At 30.4% G+C, this 10,115-nt stretch overlaps 1 long non-coding RNA gene across 1 annotated transcript; it reads left to right on the top strand.

Moving 5' to 3' along the window:
* Positions 1-8,473: 8,473 nt before the first annotated feature.
* On the top strand, positions 8,474-9,068 carry LOC113368449. The gene is made up of 3 exons (XR_003366401.1): positions 8,474-8,655; positions 8,725-8,826; positions 8,915-9,068. It is a non-coding gene; the product is annotated as an uncharacterized LOC113368449 (long non-coding RNA).
* The last annotated feature ends 1,047 nt before the right edge of the window (positions 9,069-10,115 follow it).

Raw genomic sequence — 10,115 nt, 5'->3', positions numbered from 1 at the left:
ATATATATATATATATATATATATATATATCTTATATATAAAATTCTTCTGTAACAATGTAAGTTTCATTAATCCTCCTAAACTATAGTTCGGATTTTCATGAATCTTCTTGAAGTTTGTTCGGGAAATTTTCTAGAATGTTTTGATTCATAGAAATATAATTAGATTGTAGATATAAATGGAAAAAAATACAAAAAACCCCTTATCATTGTTTGACCTTTAAAATATTTAAGGCATGGTTTGACATTAAAAACAAATGACAACTGTCATTTGCCAAACATTTCTATTCACTTATAGGCTAAGGCAATATTAAAATATAATAAATTCATGATTGTGAATAAAGAAAATGTAATGTCTGCATTATTATTGTCGAAAAGCAGCTGAGATGTGCCATAATTAAAATAATATAAGATGCAAATAATATAACATGCGTCTGACAGTCTAACGCGCACGGCGAATCGTGTTCTCAACGTGCGCGTGCTTTGCTTTTGCTTGCAATAATTTTGTTTGCGCACTTTGCGAACAGATTCGCCGTACGAATTTGTGCAAAGGAGACTTAGTGCATAAGTGATTGCGCTCAAAAGTATTCAATTTGCAGTCGTTTTGCCTTACTATACTAAGTCACAATACAAAAAAAATTACTTATTCAAAAAATTATTTAGAAGTTTCATTGTGTCAAAAATGCATTTGGTTGGCATTTTGTACGGAATATTTACTCAATGGAGCGCTTTGGGTCTGAACTTTTTTTACTGTTTTCCAATTCGTCTGGAATTTTGGAATTAGGCTCATCTCACTCTCAAGTTCGAAAGTGAAAACAATTTAGACTCCTTAAACGCACTACCCGGGGGGATGCCATTTCTTTTCAGTGGATAAAAGAACTAATTATAAGAGAAAAATGTTTAATAATGTTTTTCAAAAAAGCACATACTTTTCAAGTTACTGGCTACTGAAAATTTGTTTCTTTTTTGCGTTTTTCGTCGTTTTTTGCTAATATCTTCAAAAATATACATTTTAACGAAAATTATGTAATGAACAAAATTATATCAATAAAAATCCTAATAAGTCGCTATTTTACAGTGTTCTAGGAACAATATTAAGTTAATTATGAAAATGGGTTTTTAAAGTTCTCCAAATAAGCTTTAAAAGAAGTACTTCTGCGTGTAAAATGAGTGAGCTGTCATGCAATTAAAAGACGCACACAATTTTTTTTTTCATTTAAATCAAATACTTTTTGAGTGTCATTTCCACCAAAATTAAAAATAATCGTTTTCCATCTAGAATTAACTTGGTTTGAGAGATCTGGATGGATTCTAGAAAATACCATAACATTAGTACAAACGATTTTCAAAAAACTCATGATTTCATAAAAAAATCCATTAAAAAAAACAATTTCTCATTATAATATCTCTGAAAGAATACGTATTAAAGTATATATATGAAAATTCAAGGTATTTTTCAGACTGATTATTGCTTTTTATTATTTTTTTGTTACACAAATATTGATAGAGTTCTAATTGTTTAAAGAGTGCGCGGTGGTCCAACCAGAGTGTCGTTCGAGCCCTTTAATCCTCCGCCGTTTCAAAATAAGAGAAGTTACGGTAAAACTTATAATAGAGAAAGTTGTAGCTCATTTAATCACCTTTAAAATAGTATATTACAACTTATGATAAAATCAGAATTAAAAGAGTTATAATCCAATTAATGCGGGGGTAGTGACGAAATGCAAATTGTTTTCAATTCTCAACTTTAGATTAAGATTAGCTGGGCATACGCTTTTTTCCTCTCCATTTACTGCAATAATTTTGTTGATAGTAGGTTGAATAGAGCACATGTGAACAAAATTTGACAAATTAATTCACTTCAAATATGAACTTAAGTAATAATGTATATTGAGTTATTAGTGTGAAAAATGCAATTTAGATATTAAAATACTAAAAGCCAGTTAAAATATGGTATGAAATTATGAAAATTGTAGGCAACATTATTGAAGCAATTATTTTGGGTAGAAAAATTCAAGGTGATATTGTACCTTGACCGCATGCTATATATTATTTCTTTCTGAATTTGTTATACTTTTTAAAAGATTTCAATTTTTAACACGTGTATCTATGCTATGACAATAAATACATGGTGATAAATTTGGAAAATCAATGTTTTAGCCGTGAATAAACAAAAAATCATTTATTTAAACATCCACATCTACAGGTATGTCTAAAAATATTGTATAACTCTTAAATTCAATAAAATAAATTGAGCTATTGGAAATCAATTTGTTCTATAAATCGCAGTGTATAATTTTTAATATATAATTTTATTGAACATATTTTAATATTTATTAAAGGGATAATTAAAGTGTTAACTGTGGGAATTGAGAATAATCATTTTATTTGAAACAGTACTACATTTAACATCACTCATATATTGGTGTAAATAGTAACTCGAAAAACAATAATGATTATTTTTAACTGAACGGTATAAGTATTAGTATAGGATATTAAAAAAACGTAAAGGTGGGTACAGGACAACGTCTGTCGGGTCATCTTATATATATATATATATATATATTTATATATATGAGTAAGTTCTTCAAGGGCATACATCAAATAAAAGGCAAAGATTAACTTCTAAATCTTTGCCTTTTATTTGATGTATGCCCTTGAAGAACTTACTCATATTTCTCAATATCAAAACTAACTTATTTAACATATATATATATATATATATATATATATATATATATATATATATATATATCTTATATATAAAAATGGAGCTGTCTTTCAAATGTCCGAATAAAACTCGAAAACGGCTGAATGGATTTGGCCAGTCTTAGTTTTGAAAAATTCGTGCCAATACAGATATTGTCCAAAAGGTGAGATAATATTTCAAATCCGCGTAGAAACTTTACATTTTTAATTTGAAAATTTTAGTAGAAGCGTAATTTGAATAAAACAATAATAACAAACAACGGTGGCTAATAATTGAAATGTCAAACTATTTTGACAGATGATGTTCAATTGCATTTAATAGGATGCTTTACGTCAATATTATTTAATTATGATAAGTAGGTTTGTTTGTAGTTTTATTTATATATAAAAACGTTAGTAAACGGGCCGCAAGTGTTACTAGAAACTAAATATCAACTTTTTTTAAATGTTAATATGAAAATGCATTTTTTGGCATATTTTTCTCAAACACGATGCTCTGATAGATCTCATTTGTATAATTATATACTCATTAGTATGTATTTATAAAACATTTTCTAGGTTATATTATTTTTTATTTAAGTTATTTAAATTCAAAACCTAAATTTGGTATCGATCAAGGAGACATTTTGCCGAATAACATTTTCCCAGTTATAATTTCGTAGAATTTATCGAAGATTAGATAGTAATATATGAAGGTCCGGGGTTAAAAAGGTCCACCAGCGATGATCAAAAACCAGTAGAGTTAAGCATTGTTTAACAACAATATTTGAAAGTAGAGGGAAAAAGATACATAACCAGCTATAACCTTGATTCTTATGACTTTGCTATCTGGAGATAAACTGTAATCTTTGAAAATTCATAATAAAAGTATTTTCTTCCGTTGGCAGTTTTTTAGCATTGGTTAAAAGTGTAATTATTTTGTAAAATACCTTTAAAATTATAATAAGACATTCAACCTGTTTGCCACCTGGCCGTTCCAAGTTAGGGTAAATGGGGTAAAAAGGTCTTGATAACAATTTTTTGAAATACAGCAAAGAAAGCACATTTCTACAATGATGAAGTAGCTGGCAGTTTTACTGAACATAGTCAGATAATTGTTCGTTTGAAATGTGTTATTTGTGATATGATTGGTTTACTTTTCATAATATAGTTTATATATGCTCAAAGTCAAATTGGACCTTTGTGCCTCGCCCTGCTCTGCTCTATACTTTTTATTAAATTTACTTCAATTCATCGAATGTTACTTGAAACTTTTCAAAAAGCAGGTTAAAGAAGAAATACCTAATTCATTTTCTATCTCTCTCGCAGAAATTTGAAAACTTTGTATTAGCTCAGTACACAAAATCCTGAATCAAAAAAGAATCTGACAAACTTGAAACGTAATCAATATGTTGAAAGACCAAAAATGACTTGGATTGGATTATAGAAAGTGTATAAAACTTCCAGTTTGATTGTATTGATAAAATATAGACAAACTAATGGGGTTTATAGCATTCAAACAACACATCCGTATACACTTAAAGTATTAATATTTTGATTCTCTAGAAATTGTTTAGAATATACCTTACTTAGCAAAACAACGTTTGCCGGGTCAGCTAGTCTTATATATAAAAATGGAGCTGTCTTTCAAATGTCCGAATAAAACTCGAAAACGGCTGAATGGATTTGGCCAGTCTTAGTCTTGAAAAATTCGTGCCAATCCAGAGATTGTCCAGAAGGTGAGATAATATTTCAAATCCGCGTAGAAACTTTACATTTTTAATTTGAAAATTTTTGGTAAACAGCACTTGATTCAAAATGGCTTCCCATACAATATTATTCAAATGACAGATGTATCGAGTATCGCTTACTCATGTGTCAAATAGATGGTTGTCAAGTTGGAACAGATTATGTGTTATTCTTTTAATTTTAAAATTTAATTATTTATATATTTTTAAATGTTAATAAGAATGCTTATTTTGATTTTATATGAGGTTTTTATTTAATTCTCAAGTGTTTGCTTACTGCCTATTTGTATTCTTTTATCAACAGCTTGAAATAATACTATTATTATTGATTGATTAAGGCTTGCTTATGAAAAAATAAATAAATAAATTTGTTTCAAACGCTGTGCTGTGCAAGTAGTTATTGGTTTAATGTGAATAATGTGTTACCAAAACATTTTCTGAATTATATTATTATTGCATATAGGTTATTCAAATTGAGATACTAAATTTGGAATTCATCGAAGGGGACACTATAGACATTTCTGTCTAATCACTTATTGCAAGTTATAATAGACAGCGAAGTAATTTTAGAAATCATATTCATAAAAATCTCAATTATGTGTACATACAAGTACAAGATCTTCGGAAACAAAGTTGTTTGAAAATTGCTTATGAAGATCGCATTATGACATGTGACATCAACATAAGTGCAGTTTAATTAGATATGGAAGTAATCATTACAAATATTTACAGTACAATCTATTTACAATACATATTTTTCATTACAATTGTGAATAATGTGTTACCAAAACATTTTATGAATTATATTATTATTGCATTTAGGTTATTCAAATTGAGATCCTTAATTTGGAATTCATCAAAGGGGACACCATAGACATTTCTGTCTAATCACTTATTGCAAGTTATAATAGACAGCGATATGAATAAGAAAATTGGATTATAACACAGATAGTAATTTTAGAAATCATATTCATAAAAATCTCAAATACTTCCCGAGCATACTACATACAAGTCATGGTGATAACAAAGATGCCACTAATTTGGATACACGGTTGCAAAAAAGGAAAATCGAAATAAACACATTGAAATTTATCACAATATGTACTCATGTTGGAAATGTACATATGTTCAATCAAATTCATAAAGAAGAAATGTCCATTTTATATAGCTATATAACAATTCGGGGTAAAACGTTAACATGGCTGTACGGATTGGGCTCAGTCTTAGTTGCATAATTTTATATTCATTAGTATTTATAAAATATTTTCTAGATTATATTATTATTCTATTTACATTATTTAAATTAAGAACCTAAATTTGGAATCGATCAAAGGGGACATTTTGTCGAATAACTTATTCCCAGATATAACAGACCACTACTCAAATAAGAAGTCTCAGTTGATAATAGAACTTTGGAACACACATCGGTAAAAATGTCAATGCACATAATTACAAGTTCTCTGGAATAAAATATTTTGAAAATTGATTATAATGCTCGCATTCAATTAAATGTATGGACAGTTCGGCTACTAGAACAAGTATAGCAGAAAAATGAGTACAATTCTGAAGGTATTCCTTTCAAAAGATATGTCAAAATCTATGCATTTTAGACAAAGTCAGGTATCGTTCATGTTTTATTGAATCACTCTACAAATTGAAAAAGATGAAGAACTTCAACGATCATTGGATAATGCAATGTAAAATATAATTCAATAATGGTTATTTTCCATTAATTTTGAAGAATAAACTGGAAAATTTTTCTATGAATTTATCGAAGAATGGATAGTAATATATGAAGATCTGGGGTTAATAAGATTCACCACCAATATCTTAAAAATCAGTAAAGTTTAGCATTGTTCAACAACAATATTTGAAAGTAGAGGGGAAAAGATGTATAACCAGCTATAACCTTGATTCTTATGACTTTGCTATCAGGAGATAAACGGTAATCTTTGAAAATCCATAACAAAAGTATTTTCTTTTGTTGTTAGTTTTTTGGGTTGTGAGCACTGTGATTTAGTTCACGAGACCTTAATATAAATTTTAACTATTTAATTGTTTTATAAAATGTAATGTTAATTTTGAGTGAGATTCAACACTTTAAAAACTTACATCTGTGTGGGGCAAAAATGACCAACTGAACATTGACTACGGCTAAAGATTAAAAAAGACTTGGATTGAATTATACTATATTTTTATAGAAAGTGTATAAAACTTCCAGTTTGATTGTATTAACAAAATATGATCAAACGAATATTGTTATTATGAATTATATACAGTAAACCCTCGCTTTACGTGGCAAGTGCGTACCGTGCAGTATAGGAACCGTGCTATAAGAAACTCGTATTTAACATACAATTCAGGCTAATTCGTAGTGCGTTCTATGGAACCTTACATAGTGCAGTATGGGAACCGTGTTATGAGAGACTCAGAGTTGGTACAAATCGCACCATTTTTATCGCGTTGTATGGAGACCAAGAAATACAACTTGAAGTAGGAGAAATACGGACGAAATGACGTAAATGACGTGACGAAATTGACACCTTATTCAAAAATTGGCGCGACGCAGTAATCAGCTCAAACGTGTTCTTAGGCGGCTATTATACAATCAGGCATGTCTAAAAGATAAAAGTCGATAACAAAATTTACAACAATACCCTTTTGCACAACGGACTTATGGGCTGTTGACCAAATACCGTGTAATAAGAAGTCCGTGTACCCAGAGTGCCGTGTAAAGCGAGGGCCTACTCCTAGACAATATTAGAATACCCCGTGGATCGGAGATTACTGGCCATGGTTCGAGCTGCTAAAATCCTTGGTGCGCACACGTCGACCGTAGAACGGGTGAGGAAATGCACTCATAGATACGTAAGTAATTGAATGCACCTTGGCACCTACATTGTATAGTTTGAATCATAGATAAACAAGTTTGAATTTAAAATTTAAAACCAGTGAAATTAGATTTTAAAAAGCATTTATTTTTCACATAAAATTTTACATACATGATTACAAAAGATGGTATTCACATTCATCCTTATAATCAAGCACAAAAAGAATAGAAATGTATATACAGTAGGCCCTCGCTTTACACGGCACTCTGGGTACACGGTTCCCATACTACACGGAGCTAAAAATCCGACATCCCTCCGAGTACACGGACTTCTTATTACACGGTATTTGGTCAACAGCCCATAAGTCCGTTGTGCAAAAGGGTATTGTTGTAAATTTTGTTATCGACTTTTATCTTTTAGACATGCCTGATTGTATAATAGCCGCCTAAGAACACGTTTGAGCTGATTACTGCGTCGCGCCAATTTTTGAATAAGTCATTTCGTCCGTATTTCTCCTACTTCAAGTTGTATTTCTTGGTCTCCATACAACGCGATAAAAATGGTGCGATTTGTACCAACTCTGAGTCTCTCATAACACGGTTCCCATACTGCACTATGTAAGGTATCATAGAACGCACTACGAATTAGCCTGAATTGTATGTTAAATACGAGTTTCTTATAGCACGGTTCCTATACTGCACGGTACGCACTTGCCGCGTAAAGCGAGGGTTTACTGTACCGTGTTTTGAAATGGATTGGTACTTGAATAGTTCGAAGGATGGCGCTTCGATTTCCAATTTCATTGATCTAGCAGCTGGCTTGATCTACATTGATTTGATCGGCCATTTTCTATAAGTTGTCAAGTTGTCATCGCGTATTGTAGTTGAGATTTTCTGTGATTGTTTATATATAATTATGTTTTGGTGAATACTTTTTTCATTTATTGTTAAGTTAAAATGATAAAGTGTTATGTGCCAAATTGTTATAACCCCAAATATTATAAAAAAATGCATGTCTTTCCGGCATCTAATTATCAGGTATGTATATAATGATGTATTAAGCATATAATGAATATGTATCATCACAATACTATTAAAATGTTATATATATATATATATATATATATATATTTGTGTAAATATATATTATATATATTTGTGTGTAAAAATTTGTGTGTAAAAAGATGCTTTCAATTTGGATGCAGAGGGCGAATAATCTTTTAATGGATGACCTAACTCTTCGGTTTGTGGCACAAATCAACGATAATTTGAAATCGAAACCAAACAGAAGTGTCTCCTTTACGGCAATAACAGAATAGTTTTCAAGTCACTGGAGAATGCTCTGATACAGAACCAGAAGAAAAATCTGCAACTCTAAGGACAAAGCCAAGTAATTATAACTCTAAATACTTCAATGACATTTGCAAAAAATATTAATAAATGAATCTTATGTTCTTAGAAGATGGAAGCCTAAACACCTTGAAAAAGATTTTTGCAGCACCTCTAAGATTGTGAAGTGCAGGTTAAAAGTCACCTATTCTGACACCAGTTTTCCGAAAAGGTATTTTTTCATACTAATTGCAACAAAAATATTTAATGTGATAATTACAATATCTTCACTTAATATGATATAACAGTATATTCAATAGAAGTCCTTGATGGTAGCTGCAAATTGCCGCAGAATGCAATGATAAGGCGTAGGAGTGCCTTAACACCCAGAAGATGTATGATACATCAAATTTTGTTTTGGGATTAAAATGCAATGCAATAATTTAAAGGATAAATTCCAACAGAGTATACAATGTTCTGAGAAGTTTTCAAATATTCCGGAAACTTAAAATGTAAGGGCAAGAATTTTGATAATGTCTCAATTAAGAGAGCATACTCAAAGACCAGACAGTTTATATAAAGCGCAAGGGTTTAGTTATAGTTTTAACTAAAGATTTGAGCTACAATTGGTATAAATTAAAAGTAGTTCAGGGTTTTGGTTACTTACGTTCAGGGCCGGATTTAGAAATTTGGCGTCCCGGGGCACTGATAAAAATGCCGCCCCATCCCTGAAATTTTACGAACTTTCGCACTTTTTTTTAAAGCAATCGCGCTGCTTCAGTTGCGTAGGGACAAAATATAGAAGCGCGTAAGCGCCGCGTCGCAGTCAACTGATAAACAATGTTACAGAACGCATATAAATGTAAACAAAATGTATGCTTATTATTATAATATCTTTAAAATATCTAATAATTTAATGCGCATATGTCTTATGATCACTTTTGTCCGCCAAAATGTTTCTTTCTCAAATTTTTTATTGGATCATCGAAAACCGCTAAATGCCCCCCACAAATTTAATCAGTTATTTATTCTGTAATTTTTTTGAATGATATTGGACGCTTTTTATCTCAAAAAGGGAACTATCATTTTTGGAATTTTGACCCGTATCTTCAGAACAGTTGGATGTGCCTTGGCCAATAACTAATCAGCACGTCTCCTTATCAATAAGAGTTGAATCATTTTGAATGAATTGAATCAAATCGGTTAATCCATGTTTTCGAAATTGACTTGATAATTAAAAAATATTAGATTTGTATGGAGAGACGTGCTGATCAGCTTTTGGACAAGCAATTACGAAAATGGTAATTGAGTTTCGATATTTCTTCTCTGAAACAGCTACGCAGCGCGATTGCTTGCAAAAAGTTCATAATTTTCAAAAAATTTCAAAATACGAAAAATGTCTTTTAAAGTCTTTTTTTTTTCATTTTTGAAAAAATGTTAAAGCTCTTTATAAAATGTAATTTTTAGTACGGGATGTTTCAGTAATTTGTCAGACACAATGCCATGAGTCAGTAGTAAGCT

This window comes from Ctenocephalides felis, unplaced genomic scaffold, assembly GCF_003426905.1.
Source record: "Ctenocephalides felis isolate EL2017-DRISC unplaced genomic scaffold, ASM342690v1 CF-g0.4_SCAFFOLD_01170, whole genome shotgun sequence".
Taxonomy (NCBI): Eukaryota; Metazoa; Arthropoda; class Insecta; order Siphonaptera; family Pulicidae; genus Ctenocephalides; species Ctenocephalides felis.
The sequence above is the reverse complement of the archived record's forward strand: the minus strand, read 5'-3'. Positions and strand labels throughout refer to the sequence as shown.